Genomic DNA, 18,020 nt, shown 5'->3' on the forward strand with positions numbered 1-18,020 from the left:
CAGAAACAACTTTCACTTTAATTGGAGCAATTGAATCAATGATGTCCGAGGTTTTAGAATGAAAGTTATCTACTAGCTCATCTACAGTGTTACAGGGCAAAGTGGAGGTAGAAGAATAAATCTGGTTAAAGGTTTCAGCAGCACCGTCCTTAAAGATGCGTTTTCTTATCATGTCTCTTTGGCAAACTGAGTCATTGCAGATGATGCTTTCAAAAATAACAGAAAAGTGGTCAGATAGGGCAACATCAGTTACAGACACCTTGGAAATGTTTAGACCCTTAGTGATGATCAAGTCCAAAATATGTCCCTGTTTGTGTGTTTGCTGTTTAACATGTTGAGTCAAACCAACATTTCTAAGAGTGTCACATAGATCTATTGGACTTCTGTCTTCAGGATTGTCCATGTGAATGTTGAAGTCTCCCACAATAATTAAACAGTCATAGTCAACACATATCACAGATAAAAGCTCATTAAAATCACTGAAAAAGTTTGTTTTGGACTTAGGAGGCCTGTAAATATTCAAAAACATGGTTCGGACCGGGCTCTTTACCTGGAGAGCCAAATATTCAAAACAGTCAAATTTGCCCAGAAATACTTTTTTACACTTTAATAAATCTCTAATATAAGGGAAGGTGGTCATATAATATCTACTAGCAGGTTGTCACTCTGGGGTATTTTGGTTTCATCAGGAGACGTAAGCTGGCCCAAACATGGATCAGAACCAAAACAAATATAACCGGGTGTAATAAGAGGTCTTCAGAAATTAATACATAATTAAATCAAATAATAGCTACGTGTGAGTTGAGCAATGTTATGACTGTGTCTCTCCATAATAAAAGAAAAACTAAATGAACTTCCAAGAGAAATGCACTGATATGTAATGGTTGAAGTATCAGTGTACAGAATGGTTTGGCAACTGGTTTGACAACTGGTTTGACATAGAGAAGCAGGGAGATGACCAGAAGCTGTTAAACTGCTCTGAATGTGCTCAGCAGGACCACCGGAATTATCTGAATATGCATTAATATTTCCCCCCGGTAGAGGGCGCTGGTTAAGCTGAAACATCTTGCATGATTGAACCAAGCTGCGCGCGTGTGTGTGTGTTGTACAGATATTACCATCTGTCTAATTTAGGAAGCAGTTCAAAGTTTGGATTACCTGTTGCACAAGAATGCAAACAACAAAGAAATAAAGTACTTTAACAGCTTAATATTTGACCATCATCTACTTTTACATACTTTTACATTCTGAGATGCTCAGTGGACTCTGTCTGTTTTGTTATTTTGATTATATTTAGCATATTTTCCACAGTATGTTTAGGCATAATTTTATGGCTGACCTGATTTGTGCTGAATTGCTAGTGTATGGATGGTAAAACTTCCAAAACCAGAGCAAAATCCAGAACACAAAATAACCACCACAAATGTTTGAATAATTAATGAAATAAAAATGTATTGCATGTTGTTTTGATGCTATCATTTCCACTGCTTTGCAAAGGTATTCATACCTCTATTTCACATTTAGCACATTACAACCTCAAGTTTCAACACGTATTATTCAGATTCAATGTGATAGATGAACATAAACTAGAGGTAAAAAGAAGGAAAAGGATCCATACTTTTCAAAATTCTTTTACAAATAAATATGTAAAAAATGTTCCGTGGATTTGTAATCAGCCACCCTCAATCTGATAACCCTAAATAAAGTCCAGTGCAGCTGGTCGTCTTCAGAAATTACCTAATGAAGGTAAATACAGGAAAGTAGTGAAAGAAAACCTGGTAGACGCTGCAAAAGGCTTGAGTTTGAGGTTTACCTTCCAGGAGGACAATGTCCCTAAACATACAACTAGAGATACAGTGGAGTTTTGGAACTGTAAATGTAGTGAAAGGTGTTTCTACAAAGTATTCAGTTTTTAATGTTTTTTATGCAAAGAAAATCAACCATTAATAGTTTTCTTTCCACTTTATGATTATGCACATATAGAAAACAATGAAGTTTACAGTTTTTATGTAAAAAGATGTGAAAAAGTCAATAAGGAGGAATACTTCTGTAAAGCGCTGTTTCTGAAAGGTGTTTTCTTTAAAAAACATAATAAAAATAAATGTTTATCTTTTTTATAAAGCCAAAACTTTCTGATTTGTGGTTGTGCAAAAACCCAAACATTAAAAATCAGTTTTCACAAAGATCTAACAGTGGTCCTTCTCAGAAATATCAATGTGAAACATCAGGCCTCCTCTCTTAAGACCAGCTGCAGCTGGCTGTATCAAACCCAGGACAGATCCACTTGTTGCTGAACTGTTTGTATCTTTTAGCATCAGTTCGTTTACTTCCTGAAACAGAGAAGAAATCTATCAATTTTTCACCTGGTTCATCAACAAGATTGAACACAAGCAGGCAGATGATCTGCTGCACTCCAATAGGACATGCTTCTCACCATTCATCAGGTTCTCCAAACTGCAAAAGGTGGTGCTGTTGTCGACCGGGTCTCTGGAGCCATCGGACATCGCCTCCCCCTGTTTAGCAGAAACATCAGGAGTCGCTGATTTATCACGAGCCCCAGTAATAGACATGGCTTTACCAAAAGAAATTTTAGCCATCAAACATTTGGATAAGTGAATAAATCCTCAGATTTACCACAACAGACAGGTGTTCGGTATTTTTATCTCCCAAATAAAGATCTAAAGTTAATCTTTAACCATGACTGTACCAAGCACTGTTTGCTGTGACTAAAACAAAATTCTGCAGCATCAGTTGTGATGCTCATTTCAGTTTGGGAGCAAAGTTAGATAGACCAGAAAAAGCTTAGAAGTTTGAAGTTGAACTGATCGAATCATCTCAGTCTAATCATATGATCTGAATGGAATATGAAATCAAACACATTATATTAGAAGACTTGGGTTCTGTTAAAAGGTTATAAGCAGTTAATATCTTCGATGCAGCAGATAACTCTTCAGTTCAGAAGAACCAGAAACAACGCAGACTCCTACCATCTTAAAACAACTCCAATCTAAAAATCTTCAGAGCAACTTCTGCCAAAGATATCTTATGAACCTATATCCTATATATATTTGCTCTGGGCAGTTATTTATGCAAATGAATGAAATGCATAAAAAAAGAAAACAAAAACAGTTACTTAAATTGCAACAGTGCAGTGGAAAAGGTTTTGCCTTCTTACAGACTTCTTCTTTTTGCTCTTTTGTCACACTTAAATGTCTCAGATCATCCTCACATCATCAAACACATTTGAATATCAGACAAAGACAACCTGAATAAATATATAAGGAAGTTTTAAACAATGATTTCATTTATTAAGAGAAAAAAATGACCTGAAACAACCTGGCTGTATGTGAAAAAGTAAATACTCCTCTTGTTAAACCATGAATTGAATGAAGTGACGCCTGCGAGCTAGTCCGGGACATCCAATTAGGCTGTGCTGCTGCTTCACATGTAATCTTTTAAACACTCTGCAAAATATATCGAGCATACACTAGCAATTTGGCTGCTTTATTTAAGTTACAAAGCATCCTGCTGCGCTCTGCATTCCATGGGCTACTGCTGCTTCCTGCCTACTTGCTTGGCTGGTTCTGCTGACAGTTTCTGCCTGGGTCTTTTCAGCCCCTCTTGATTGAAACTTCAGCAGCTCCACTGGACTTTGAGGTCAGAGACCCTCTCCTTCCTTCCTGACATGTAAAGGACATGATCTTTGAGTAAAGATGAGCAAATCAGTCCATGACAAATTGAGCAGCATGACCATGGAGTGATGAGATTGGAGCCAAGACACCATATTTATATTATATTGGGTAATAAAGATGTATTTAAACATATCCATGTGAGTTGTCAGACTGAACTAGGATAAACCACAATGTCATTAGCCACACACAGGCTGTATATTGTCAGGCCTGTAGAATCAAGAAATCCCTTTAATAGAACTTGTCTGACAACATGAAGTAGGCCAAGAGCTCACAAATAGCAACAAATCATGGTCTGATGTAAAGACATTCAAGAACTTTGTGTTTTACACAAAAAGATCTTTGGTGGTGCATCACCTCCTACCTCAACAAATACTGCTCGGTTTATTCATAAATAAATGCTTAAACCAAATGTTATGAAAGTTTGTTTAAAGGCTCATGAAACAGCTTTAGCACAAAACCACAATAACATATTTGATATCAGAGTTGTTATAAGATGGTTGAAGTTCACTTTGGTCTTGGCTCCTCAGAAAAGCCATTATCTTCCACCTTGAAGCCAACTACAACCAATCTGAATTTATACTAAATGAATACAGCAAGAGTCATCTACTGCAGGTAAGATATTTACTGCTTATTACCCACCAGCAGAACCTTAAAAACTACCCTTTTAAAGTTTGAACAATTGATGCTTTTAAATGACATTTAATGTTTCCTATCATCTATCTTCCTCCCTGAGGGGAGAAAAGTCACACTTACTGTCACTTTGCAAATGACGGACTGCTCAAGAAGAAACTGGAAGCTGGTCAGTTTCTTGGTTGTGGGAGACGTGTGAGTCGCCTTTATTAGATAAGAAGCTGAGGACACAAGCTGAGCACAGAGTTTACAATCAGTCAGGTCTGCCAGCAGCATCATGCACATATTCAGATCTACTGTCAAAGCCAAAGGATTTCACAGTTCAGTTTTTGTGGTGATGATTCACATTGTTGTAATGTGATTTTGCTTAGTGATCTCATGCATATTAGGGATTTTTTTTTCCCCAGAGCTTTATTAGAATAAAAATTATAATAAAAATATAGTTTTTGTCTTGGCATGAACTGATCGGCTCATTTCAGTCTAATCATATGTGCCCATCTGAAATCAAACACATCTTATTAGCAGACCGGCTGCTATAAAATAGGGACAGACCTGCTTGAAATCTTTGTCCTCTTGTGTTTGCAGCAGTGCTGTCATAGAAAAAAAAAATCCTCGCTCTCAGGAAGCTGCTGCTAAGAATATTGCACTTTACTGAACGGTCTGTATCATCAAAAACTTCAAGGTGGGAGGTTCAGTTGTAGCGGAGAAAGCTTTGGATTGTCCACAATTACTCAGTAAGCACCAGGATTGTTTACAGAACTTGCATCTGCACACAAAGTGAAAACTTTAGCAAAGAAGCCTATTTTATTTGAAGAAAAAGATCAAGATTCTACTGAAATTCTGCAGCAAAAAGATGGAAAGAATTATGCACAGGTATATCCTCTAATGGGTCCTCAATTTTCCAAGAATTTGTCTGGGTAAGAACAAGTGCTGTGTTTTACCCACACTGCAGCATCCACACAATACAATTCATGTGTGGACAAGACGGTGGGCTTACTCACAATTCTGCTCAGGAACACTGCAATAAGAAGTAAAAATGGCAAAGGAAATTTGCTGCTGCCCCCACAATGGGAGCTGAAGTGAAAAGGAAGATGAGTCTGGAATTCATGGTGAGGTCCTGTCTCCAATATGCTGCCTGGATGGTTCATATGTCTTCAGAAAATATGGTGGATCTGGAGGCTAAGAGTAGCAGCTGTTATGTCATATGGAAAACTGCAAGAAGGGGCAGTGTCCTGGCAGTGACATGGATTTCATCGAGTATGGGAAAACACGCGGGAAAGCTGCACATCCCTGGTGACATTAGCTGCAACAAATTCCTCCTTAATATGGAACTGTTCAGAGTAAAACGATCCAAGGGTCTGCTAATCTTGTTAGTTCAAAAGTCAGATGCTGGTCAACGGAAAAAACTGGGACTTTTAGAACATATTTATAAAAGTAAAAAGAATGTGTTCAGCATTGTGCTGCTTCATCACATTTTAGAAGTATAAGGAGCACAATAATGTAAGTCAAATATGTCTGGTCATAACGCACAATGTCATGTTTGGCTAAAAACAAACACAGCATGTCAACACCAACACCTCATACCAACTGTCAAGCATGGCGGTGGAAGGCTGGAGCTTTGGGCTTGTTTAAAGAATCTTGGTATCTTGCAGAGTTGGCCAAACGCCTCTGTATACTAAAATATTCTGGAGGCAAATGTGAGGAAATCTGCTGACATCTGTCCCAAACTGGGCTATCAACAGAACAGTTTCTTCCAAACACTGCAGGAAATCTAAAACAGCAAAGAGGATTTGGTTAGTTTTCATGGGCACAACCCACATGCTCAACTCTGCTGCCCAACCCATAAATGTTGCCATTTAAAGTGAAATAAACAGTCTTTCCAACAATAGATCATGTATGTATGTGTATATACGTTAGTGCTAATATAAAGGTGACAACACATGTGCAAAATTTAAAAAAGATACATTTACATCTTCATTTCCTAAGCGCCCCAACAACAACAAAAACAAATCCGTGAATGCGCAGTTTCAAACACCCCACACCAAAGCATTTCAAGAACAAGAGTTCTTGTCTATCAAAAACATGAGCCTTAGCCACGATTTCAAGTCTTTTGCAGCCTTCAACAGTTTTTCTTCCAGGATTGTGCTATATTTTGCTCCATCCATCTTAGCACCAACTTTGACCTGCTTTCCTGTTCCTGATAATTGAAAGCATCCCCAAAGCATGATGCTGCCACAACCATGTTTCCAGATTGGAAGTGTTAGAATCAGGGTGATTTGCATGGCTTGGTTTTCTGCCACACATGACAATTTGTGAGCCAAAAGGTCAATTTTGGTTTGGTTGAGTACCTTCTTTCATCCGTTATAAACTCTCTTTATTATCAGGGGACTTCTGAAGGCAATTTGATGCACAGGATTGTTTTTTGTAGGGGTAATGGAGGCTGAATGTAAACAACCTGTGACGTTTATGGTTATTTGACAAAATGAAAAAAAAAGTATAAATACATAGAAATGTCCTTTTTTATGTATTGTGTGTAGGAACATCAATTCAGAACAGATGATAGAAGGAGAAATACATCTCATGGCGTCCTAAAGCTTCCTTCCTTTCCTGACCCCGTCCACAGCAAAAGGCAGTGTAGACATTATGTCAACCCAGACACATGGACTCTTCATTGGGATACGCTTGTTTTACTTCCAGGAAACAACCCAGGCAGTGTACATGTTCACATAATGTATTCATCACACTGCTGAAACTCACTGTTAAGCTTGTTTTGGAGCGCAGTTGGTGAACTAATCTCAAAAGTTCAAATCATGGTTGGCAATCAGTTATCTTCCCTATAATAATCCTTGTTTCACAGTGGCAAAAATGTATATGTGGTAGGTATGTTTATTGTATAGGTGCAAGCGTGTGATAGAGAAATGATAAATCCCTGGAAGTGTTTAATAACTGGTGTAACTGAGGGGCGAGGTTAGTTACGACTGTGTTGTATGATTAACATCAACCTGTCAAGGGACTACAGGTGGAAATTAGCATCTTTTGCTATAACCTGGCACCATGCATATTTCCTATTTTTAGGTCAATGTATTGTTGTGCACTGTCCCTGTACAAATAATGACCTGTTGACCTGTGCTGACGCTGTGATAATGAATCAGCTGGGATACAAGAACATTTGTCACAGAGCATGAAATTCTGCTATAAAAACAGGTTTCTGCTTACTTACATAAGGTTTATAAAGGACTGAGAAACATTTTCAAAGCCAAACAGAAAAAGAGTTGATGGTTCTAAACCATTGAAGGGTGAGGAGAAGTTTTACTCTCAGCCTGTGTTGATACCAAATGTTTAAAAGTAGAAGTGGAGTAATGTTTTGGTACTAGATGCAGTTATATACGTTGTAAAAAGAATTATACACAAAATATAACCTTTTCACTCATTTATCTTACCTCAATCCAGCCCTGTCCTGTTTTACATCAGATATGATAAACAAAATGATTTCTATTTGTTAAATGCCAGAATAATGGAAGAGATTTTTTTTATTACCTTCTTCAAAGTCAGACGTTTACATACACCATGATTACTGTGCCTTTAAACAATTTGGGAAAGCCCACATGATGATGTCATAGCTTTGCAAGCTTCTGATAGGTAAATTCATGACATTTGAGTAGATTAGAGGCAAAAGAATCTGTGTATATACACTCCTCAAAAAAATAAAGGGAACACTTAAACAACACAATATAACTCCAAGTAAATCAAACTTGTGTGAAATCAAACTGTCCACTTAGGAAGCAACACTGATTGACAATCAATTTCACATGATGTTGTGCAAATGGAAAAGACAACAGGGGGAAATCTTTGGCGATTAACAAGACTCACTCAATAAATGAGTGGTTCTGCAGGTGGGGACCACAGACCACTTCTCAGTACCTATGCTTTCTGGCTGATGTTTTGGTCACTTTTGAATGTTGGTGGTGCTTTCACACTCGTGGTAGCATGAGACGGACTCTACAACCCACACAAGTGGCTCAGGTAGTGCAGCTCATCCAGGATGGCACATCAATGCGAGCTGTGGCACGAAGGTTTGCTGTGTCTGTCAGCGTAGTGTCCAGAGCCTGGAGGCGCTACCAGGAGACAGGCCAGTACACCAGGAGACGTGGAGGAGGTCATAGGAGGGCAACAACCCAGCAGCAGGACCACTACCTCCGCCTTTGTGCAAGGAGGAACAGGAGGAGCTCTGCCAGAGCCCTGCAAAATGACCTCCAGCAGGCCACAAATGTGCATGTGTCTGCACAAACGGTTAGAAACCGACTCCATGAGGATGGTATGAGAGCCCGACGTCCACAAATGGGGGTTGTGGTCACAGCCCAACACCGTGCAGAATGCTTGGCATTTGCCAGAGAACACCAGGATTGGCAAATTCACCACTGGCGCCCTGTGCTCTTCACAGATGAAAGCAGGTTCACACTGAACACATGTGACAGACATGACACAGTCTGGAGATACAGTGGAGAACAATCTGCTGCCTGCAACATCCTTCAGCATGACTGGTTTGGCAGTGGGTCAGTAATGGTGTGGGGTGGCATTTCTTTGGAGGCCCACACTGCCATCCATGTGCTCGCCAGAAGTAGCCTGACTGCCATTAGGTACCGAGATGAGATCCTCAGACCCCTTGTGAGACCATATGCTGGTGTGGTTGGTCCTGGGTTCCTCCTATTGCAGGACAATGCTAGACCTCATGTGGCTGGAGTGTGTCAGCAGTTCCTGCAAGATGAAGATATTGAAGCTATGGACTGACCCGTCTGCTTCTGTGTATTTGTTTTGAAATTTTATGCAAACTAAAAGTTATACATACTCTACCAATCAAACGTTTTAGAACGCCTTTCTCATTTAATGGTTTTCTTTATGTTTGTGACTATTTACATTGTACATAGATTCTCAATGAAGGCATCAAAACAGTGAATGAAAACATGTGGAATTATGTAGTAAATAAAAATTATAAAAGAACTTTAAATATGTTTTATATTTTAGATTCCTTAAAGTAGCCGCCCTTTGCTGACTGAAATATTAACCGTTGGCCGTCTCTCAATGAACCTCTGGGAAGTTCTTTCAAGACTCTTTGGAAAACTATTTCAGGTGACCACCTCATGAAGCTCATGGAGAGAATGCCAAGAGAGCAAAGCAGTAATCAGAGCAAAGGGTGGCTTTTGATTCCTTTGGTGAGAATCTACAATGTAAATACTCATGAAAATAAAGAGACCCATTAAGTGAGAAAGTGTATGTAAAACACTTTCTACGCTAGTGTATTTGTCTTCATTCTCTGGACCTTGTCCAGACATATGGCATTGAGTGTAAAGACATAACAATATTTTCTCATAACCCTGTCCTGTCTGACCATTTCTTAATAACCTTTGAGTTTAATTTAACCGAGTACTCCACACCTGAAAAAACATTTCATTATAGTAGGTCATTATCAGATGATGCTGTAACAACCTTTAAAGAATCTGTTCCACTTTTAATTTCCTCACAGTGGAGGGCAATAATTCTGTTTCTGCCCCTTCACAAATTGATTCTTTTGTTCATAGTGTGTCTTCATCATTGCATGATGCATTAGACAATGCAGCCCCCTTGAAAAAGAAGGTAATCATTCATAGGAGGCAGGCTCCTTGGTTTAATTCAGAGCTGCATAGTTTAAAGCACAATGTTAGAAAATTGGAGAGAAAATGGTGCTCTATACACCTAGAGGATTCCTACTTAATCTGGAAAAATAGCCTACTGTTGTATAAAAAGACACTTCGCCAAGCTAGAACAGCTTATTTCTCATCATTAATAGAAGAGAACAAGAATAATCCTAGGTTTCTATTTAGTACAGTTGCTAAACTTACACAGAGTCATAGCTCTGTTGAGCCATCCATTCCCTTAGCTCTCAGCAGTAATGACTTTATGGGATTCTTCTTAAATAAAATTGATTCTATTAAAAAGAAAATCTTTGACATACTCCCAAAGATGATTACTTCATCCTCAGCAAGTGAGACAACATTGGAAATAACTGCAGAACCTGATTTGTGTTTGGACTGTTTTGATCCTGTGAAGCTTCCTGAGTTATCAGAAATATTAGCTTCATCTAAACCTTCAACTTTTATGTTAGACCCAATCCCAACCAAATGATTTAAAGAAGTGTTCCCTCTGATTACCAGCCCCATTTTAGATATGATTGATTTATCCTTAGTAAATGGATATGTACCACAGGCTTTTAAGTTAGCTGTAATTAAACCTTTACTTAAGAAACCTTCGCTTGATCGAGATGACTTGAAAAATTACAGACCTACATCCAATCTTCCATTCTTATCTAAAATTCTTGAGAAAATAGTTGCTAATCAAATGTGTGAGCATTTACACAGCTATGACCTGTTTGAAGAGTTTCAGTCAGGTTTCAGAGCTCATCATTGCACTGAAACAGCTCTGCTGAAAGTCACTAATGATATTCTTATGGCCTCAGATAATAGACTTGTGTCTGTACTTGTCCTGTTAGATCTCAGTGCTGCATTTGATACAGTCGATCATAATATTCTCTTAAAAAGGCTGGAATATGCTGTAAGGATCAGGGGAACAGCGTTAGGCTGGTTTAAATATTATTTGTCTGACAGATTCCAGTTTGTTCATGTAAATGATAAATCATCTTTAAACTCCAGGGTTAATTGTGGAGTACCACAGGGTTCAGTACTTGGGCCAATTCTCTTTACTATATATATATATGCTTCCAATAGGTCAAATTATCAGGCAGCATGGGATCAATTTTCACTGTTACACTGATGATACCTGACTGTTGTGAAGAGCCTTGAGACGACATGTGTTGTGAATTGGCGCTATATAAATAAAACTGAATTGAATTGAATTGTATTTGGGAAGTTGAAGTTAAACTATGCATGGTTTTCATTTTTTTACAATTAAAAATCTGAGAACTGAGCATTTGTATCGGTTCCCTTTAACCGGGAACCCCTAAAAAATATACTGCGTATAGTCTGTATAAATGTGAGCTTTTGTTACAGAAGGAGAACAAACAGTATTATGATGATCAAGGTTCTAAAACTCACAGAATTTCTTCTTCAACATGCAATCGAGTTCTACAAAGTCATGCTAATGACTGGTGCATTGAAGCAGATCTTTAACCGGGACTGGAGATGGGAACTCATGGAAGGTACAAGATAAGTTAGGGATGTAGTTGTAGAGAAGTTTAAAGCCGCATTAAGTTGGAAAATCACATGGTACGTTTTTATCCAAGTGGTTCAGCCCAGAGCCTGTTTGGGCTCTGGTTAAACCAGTCAAAAAACAGGTTGATTGGTCAGCCTGTGTATGTGTGAATCTGTGATTGGTTAATTTGAATCTTTTTCTATATTTTACTTTCTTATTTAAACACTAGTTGTTTGTGTTGTCTTGTGATGACCCAGATAAAGGCCACAAACCCAACACAATGTGTCAGTCTGCTAATAAAGTTGTTTCCTGGTATTTCAAGTGTTCCTGTCCTCACTTCACCAGATCTTAGTGCCTCTCCATGCACCTTAGGAGTCAATAAGGTTGTACAAGAAACCTTTGGATCTCAACATTTTCATCTTAAAATGGAAACTATACATCACTGCAAACCTACCAAGACATGACTGGTTAGGCAAAGGGAGCATTAATCAGAGAAACAGCTAAGAGGTAACTCTGGAGGAGCTCCAATAATATACAGCTCAGATGGGAAATACTTGTCCACAGGACGATAGTTGGTAGTGGAAGAAGAAAGCTGCTGTAGAAAGAAAGCTATTAAAGGTTTGCAGTTTTTTGCAAGCCAGCAAAATGTGGAAGAAGGGGCTCTGGTCAGATGAGACCAACATTTAACCTTATGATCTAAATGTATAATACTAATTATTGTTGAAAATAATGAACATTGAACATGGCCCTGAACACACCATTCTCATCATAAAACACGGTGGTGGCAGCACCATGCTGTGGGGATGGTTCTATTCAGCATGGACAGAAAAACTGGTGAAACTGGCTTTCAACAGAGGATAACCTTCCAGCAAAACAACTCTAAACATACAGCCAGAGCTACAATGCACTGGTTAAGATCAACACATATTCATGTGTTAGAACGGCCCAGTCAAAGTCAAGACCTAAATCCTACTGGGAGTCCATTCAGCCTGGCTGAGCTTTAAAAGTGGGCAAAAGTATAAGTTTGTTGATGCAAATAGCTGGTTGAGTCATTCCCCTAAAAGACTTGCGTAATAGAAAGCATTGACTCTGCAAGCCTGAATACGAACAGCACTCCACACTTTTCAGATTTTCATTACAAAAACCCTAAAAAACCATGTCTCATTTTCTTTTACCCCACAGTTATGCACTGCTTTATAATGTGGATCTGAGCTGAATGAGGAACTAGATCAGTTATGCATTTGAATTACAAAAAGTTCAAGATTATATTGGTATGACAGGAAAGTACAGAGATAAACTTTCATTTAATTTGCAGCAATTCATTTTACAGCTAAAACATGACAGATTTAATTATGAGTGAATAAATGTACATAAGCACATTAGACAGAAATGCTGAATCCTCAGCTTGATAGGAGTGCTACAGATAGTTTTTTTAGTTAATTTCTATATGAAAAAAGAGCAATCAGAGAAAATGGTGCATTTCAGACTTTGGTGGTGTTCTTCAGCATCAGACTGAACTCAGTGTGTGGTTGAAGCCCCTGGATGAGTCCCTGAAACTGGAACATACAATGTGTTATGTTAATATGAGTCCTAGAATTGAAATCCCTCCTGGGTTGTTTTTTTTTTTTAAGAAAAAAGATGAATGACTTACCGTCTTTAAGACTTGAGCAAGCATAGTTTCATTCAACTCATGGTGGGATTTTATAGCTGTTTGAAGGAATATTATTACTGCAATAAAACACAACAAACATGTTTTAAAAGGAGATTTCCAGTCTGTTTTGAGTTTAGTTTATAATCATTCTCACCCCAGTCTGAGGACTTTGCAGAAGGCAGGATTGGTGCTGCCTTAAATGTCTGAGTAGGAGTCATGGTTGAAGAATCTGTCCCATCCAGAGGTGAAAGAAAAGACATCAGTTCGAAGCCACTTTCTAATTTCAAATTTCCATTGACCACAACGGGTGTACTCACCTGTCTGTGCAGCACCTGAGGCCAAACAGCCGACAAACAGGAGCAAAAGTGACAAGCTGAAGATGGAATCCATACGACAGAAAAGAGATCCTTCTGGCCCTGCTGAACGTCTGGCGGTTTTTGTGCTATGTGTAAGAATACTGCACCTTTACAAGAGAGTGCGGCTCATAAACAACAATGAAGGATTTCCATGAAGAATTATCAGAACGAGTACAAAGATAGAAAAATAAAAATAAAGGTTAGCTCCATTTCTATGGAGTCATTTTGCAAATTACATTAATACTGTAACGTTAAAGCAAAATCAGCCAGATCCCAAAACACAGCCAAACAAGAGGGTGGTTCACCAAAATATTTATTAAAAAAATAATAGGGTAGAAAGGGCTCCACAGGGTGTGGTCAAACTGGTAGGTCAGGAATGGAGGGTCCACAGGGGGCCGGTATCCAGCCGGCAAGGGTGGGGGGAATGGACAACGGGAGGTCTTGGGGCTCCGGGGACAAACAGACGACAGGGACAAAATCCACCAACCAGATGCTGAGTCGTGAAACAATCCGGGGTAATGCACGCGAGAGCCTCAGGCAATGAAAGTCCAGTAATCAGAAGACAGAGTCAGAGAGGTTTCAGCAACGGAGGTCCGAACTATTCCAAACAGCAGAAGGACTTGGCAAAAATCTGTGGTCAAAAAACTGACAGGATCAGAAAACTAGAAAACTCCTTTGGAACATGAAACAAGGCTTGAAAGCTGTGACTGGGGCAACAGACAATCTCGCACTGAGCTGGTGACGAGCAGCTGTTGAAGTAGGGAGCAGCCCAGTGCCCAGCACAGGTGAAGGTAAAGAGTAATCAACACAGTCAAGGTAGAGCTGAAGGGCTGGAATCATGACATCACCTCCTTCTCAAGGGGCGGCCCTGGACGCCCCTCTGGGCTGGTCCGGATGCCGGCGATGAAAGTTGCGGATGTGGCCCTTATCCAGGATCAGGCGAGAAGGTATCCAGGACCTCTCCTCAGTACCATAGCCCTTCCAGTCCACAAGGTATTGGATACCACGGCCCCAACGTCGGGAGCGTAGCAAGCGTCTCACAGTGAAGGCAGGGGCTCCATCAACGAGTCAGGGGGGTGGAGGGGGTCTGGATGGAGGGCAAAACCTGGATGACCTCACAGGTTTGACCTTGGAGATATGGAAGGTGGGGTGCACACGCAATGAAGAAGGCTGATTGAGACGCATATCTACTGGGTTAATTACCTTGGCAACAGGAAACGGGCACATAAAACGGGGTGCCAACTTGCGATTCTCTACCTTGATGGGCACATCCTTAGTGGATAACCACACCTTCTGACCCACCAGGTATCTTGGGGCTTGGGATGTGTGACAATTGGCATTACGGGCATTGACAGCAGAGGTCTTGCAGTAAGTCGCTCTGGCCTTTCTCCAGACTCTGAGACAACGTGCTGTTAAGTGGGTAGCAGGAACCTGGGTAGCGCCCTCTTGAACAGAGAGAATAGGCGGTTGATAGCCATAAACAATATGAAATGGTGACAGGCCTGTGGCACTTGACGGTAATCCATTGATGGCGTACTCTACCCATGGTAAGTTCTGGGACCAGCAACTGGGAACATCCATGCATAGGATGCGCAATTTGGACTCAACCTCCTGATTAATCCTCTCTGTCTGGCCATCCGTCTGAGGGTGAAAACCTGAAGAGAGACGGACGTCAATGCCAAGAAGGGTGCAAAACTCACCCCAGAAACGGGAAATGAATTGTGGTCCTCTATCAGAAACGATGTTGCTGGAAATGCCATGAAGTCTGAACACTTCTCGGGCCATTACATTAGCGAGAACAGGTGCTGAGGGCAATTTGCGGAGAGGAATGAGATGGATCATCTTGGAGATCCTGTCAACCACAGTGAGGAGTACAGTGTTACCTTGAGAGGGAGGTAGGCCGGTGACAAAATCCATTGAGATGTGGGACCATGGTCGATGTGGAATAGGTAGAGGCCTCAGTAGACCGGCTGGAGGGCTTTACTCTGGAACAGGTGGCACACGCTGACACAAACTCTTGCGTGTCCTTTCTGAGTGTGGGGCACCAGAATCCAGACTTGACCACTGCTAGAGTCCTTGTTATACCTGGGTGACATAAAAGTTTAGAGCCATGACAGAACTGAAGGACTTTAGACACCATTTCTTCAGGAACAAACAGAAGACCTTTAGGACACTGAACTGGAGGTGGTTGTCTCTGATGACTCCTCTTGAGCAAGCTCTCAATACTGGTAAGAGCTAGCCTGGTCTTGGAGGGAAGGATGTAGCCATGGTCAACATAATCAGAAGGACAGACAGAAGGCTGATGAAGTCTAGAAAGGGCATCTGGTTTGATGTTCTTGCTGCCAGGTCGATAGGCCAGGGTGAAGTCAAATCTGCTAAAGAACAGTGCCCATCTAGCTTAGCGTGGGTTCAGTCTCTTGGCAGATTTGAGGTATTCCAGGTTCTTATGGTCTGTCCACACAGTAAAAGGATGTGTGGACCCCTCCAGCCAGTGCCTCCATTCCTCCAATGCTAGTTTGATAGCCAACAGTTCTCTGTCACCAACGTCATAGTTTCTTTCGGAGGCAGAGAGCCAGCGAGAAAAAAAAAGGCACAAGGATGTAACCTGGCATCATCTGCAAACCGTTGAGACAGGACTGTGCCGACCCCATTGTCCGAGGCATCAACCTCCACTACAAACGGGTTAGATGCATCTGGAAAATGCGGAATGGGAGCTGAGGTGAAGAGACGTTTTAGCTTACCAAAGGCTTGTTTGGCCTCTGATGACCACTTGAACTGAGTCCTTGTTGAATTGAGTTGATGAAGAGGGGCAGCCACAGAACTATAATCCTTGATAAAACGCCGATAAAAATTGGCAAACCCAAGAAACCGTTGAAGCTCCTTCAAACTGGATGGGTCAGGCCACTCCAAGACTGCTGCCACCTTAGAGGGATCCATGTTAATCCTGCCAGGAGCAATGACAAAACCCAAAAAGGATACAGATGATTGATGGAATGCACACTTCTCAGCCATAACAAATTTATTTTGGAGAAGCCTGAGAAGAATTTCACAAACATGCTTGATATGGGTAGATAAATCCTTCGAAAAAAATCAAGATGTCATCAAGGTATACAAAAACAAATCTATTTAGCATGTCCCTTAAAACACCATTAACCAAGGCCTGGAAAACCGCTGGGGCATTGGTAAGCCCAAAGGGCATGACCAAGTATTCATAATGCCCTGAGGGGCTGTTAAAAGCTGTCTTCCATTCGTCTCCTTCTCTTATGCGGACCAGATGGTAGGCATTACACAGATCCAGTTTAGTGAACACAGTTCTACCTTGAAGGAGCTCAAAAGCAGAAGTCATGAGAGGCAGAGGGTACCTGTTCTTAACTGTAACTTCGTTAAGGCCTCGATAATCGAACCCTCAAACAAGAAATGGAGCAAGATGGCCCCCAAGACTGAACCTCACCAGTGAGCCAGTTAATGACTGGACTGTGTTTGATGAGCCAAGGGTATCCCAGAATCACTGGAATCTCTGGAGACCTGGTCAGCAGAAACTTGATCCTGTCGTGGTGGTTTCCTGAAATCAGTACAGAAATAGGCTTAGTGCAGTGAGTTACTTGATCAATGAGATGCCCATCAATAGCAAAAATCTCACGTGGTCTCTCTAGAAGTTCCAACTCCAGTGCAAGCTTATGAGCTAGGCTGACATCAATAAAGTTAGCATCACCTCCGGAGTCAATGAAAACAGGTACCTCCCTCTCTTCAGGAGAGTCAGAAAATCTGATGGTGCACCAATTGTGGGGAGGGTTCTGAGATCTGAGGATAGGGCTCAGCAAAGACCCCCCAAGCTTTACTGAGCCTGTCTTTTTGACAGACAGTTAAGAGCTTGATGGTTCTTCTCTCCGCAGTAGAAACACAGGTGATTTCTGAACCTCCTCTCCCTCTCTTCAGTGGAGAGCCTGGTAATACACAACTGCATGGGGGGGGGGGGGGGGGGGGGGGGGTGAAGATTTTGGGCATGGTGCTTGGACTGACCTGGACGGTTGAGACCCTTCTTTGATAATTAGATGATGACCTCTCCCTCATCCCCCAGTGGGCCCACCACCTGCAGGGGGAACCGTGAGGGACCGGTGCAAAGAGGAAGGTTGAGAGAGGGTCGTATCCCAGCGCCTTCGGGTTGGGGAGAGGTCTCTGACTATCATTTCAGCCTACGGGCCGAGTGGTAGTGCAGAGTACCCGGCCTTCTTGGCGTCCCTGTCAGGGGTGCTGGATAGTGCCCCTCCCGGGGACTCCATTATTCTGCTGGGGGACTTCAACGCCCACGTGGGGAACGACAGTGACACCTGGAGAGGCGTGATCGGGAGGAATGGCCTCCCTGATCTGAATCCAAGTGGTGTTTTGTTATTGGACTTCTGTGCTAGTCACGGATTGTCCATAACGCACACAATGTTCAAACATAAGGGTATCCATCAGTGCACTTGGCACCAGGACACCCTAGGCAGGAGGTGGATGATCGACTTTGTT

General features: G+C 41.2%; 2 long non-coding RNA genes across 3 annotated transcripts; both read right to left on the minus strand.

Annotated features, from left to right (window-relative positions):
- Positions 1–610: 610 nt before the first annotated feature.
- LOC124870354 lies at positions 611–7,405 on the minus strand. Its single transcript, XR_007038741.1, has 3 exons — positions 4,446–7,405; positions 2,435–2,513; positions 611–2,330 (listed from the first exon to the last, which is right to left on the minus strand). It is a non-coding gene; the product is annotated as an uncharacterized LOC124870354 (long non-coding RNA).
- Positions 7,406–12,776: 5,371 nt separating this feature from the next.
- On the minus strand, positions 12,777–16,542 carry LOC124870360. Of its 2 annotated transcripts, XR_007038746.1 has the most exons (4): positions 13,473–16,542; positions 13,310–13,384; positions 13,156–13,232; positions 12,777–13,060 (listed from the first exon to the last, which is right to left on the minus strand). It is a non-coding gene; the product is annotated as an uncharacterized LOC124870360 (long non-coding RNA). The 2 variants fall into 2 exon arrangements; XR_007038745.1 differs by having other exon boundaries at positions 13,310–16,542.
- Positions 16,543–18,020: the final 1,478 nt, after the last annotated feature.

Source organism: Girardinichthys multiradiatus, chromosome 6 (assembly GCF_021462225.1).
Source record: "Girardinichthys multiradiatus isolate DD_20200921_A chromosome 6, DD_fGirMul_XY1, whole genome shotgun sequence".
Lineage (NCBI taxonomy): Eukaryota > Metazoa > Chordata > Actinopteri > Cyprinodontiformes > Goodeidae > Girardinichthys > Girardinichthys multiradiatus.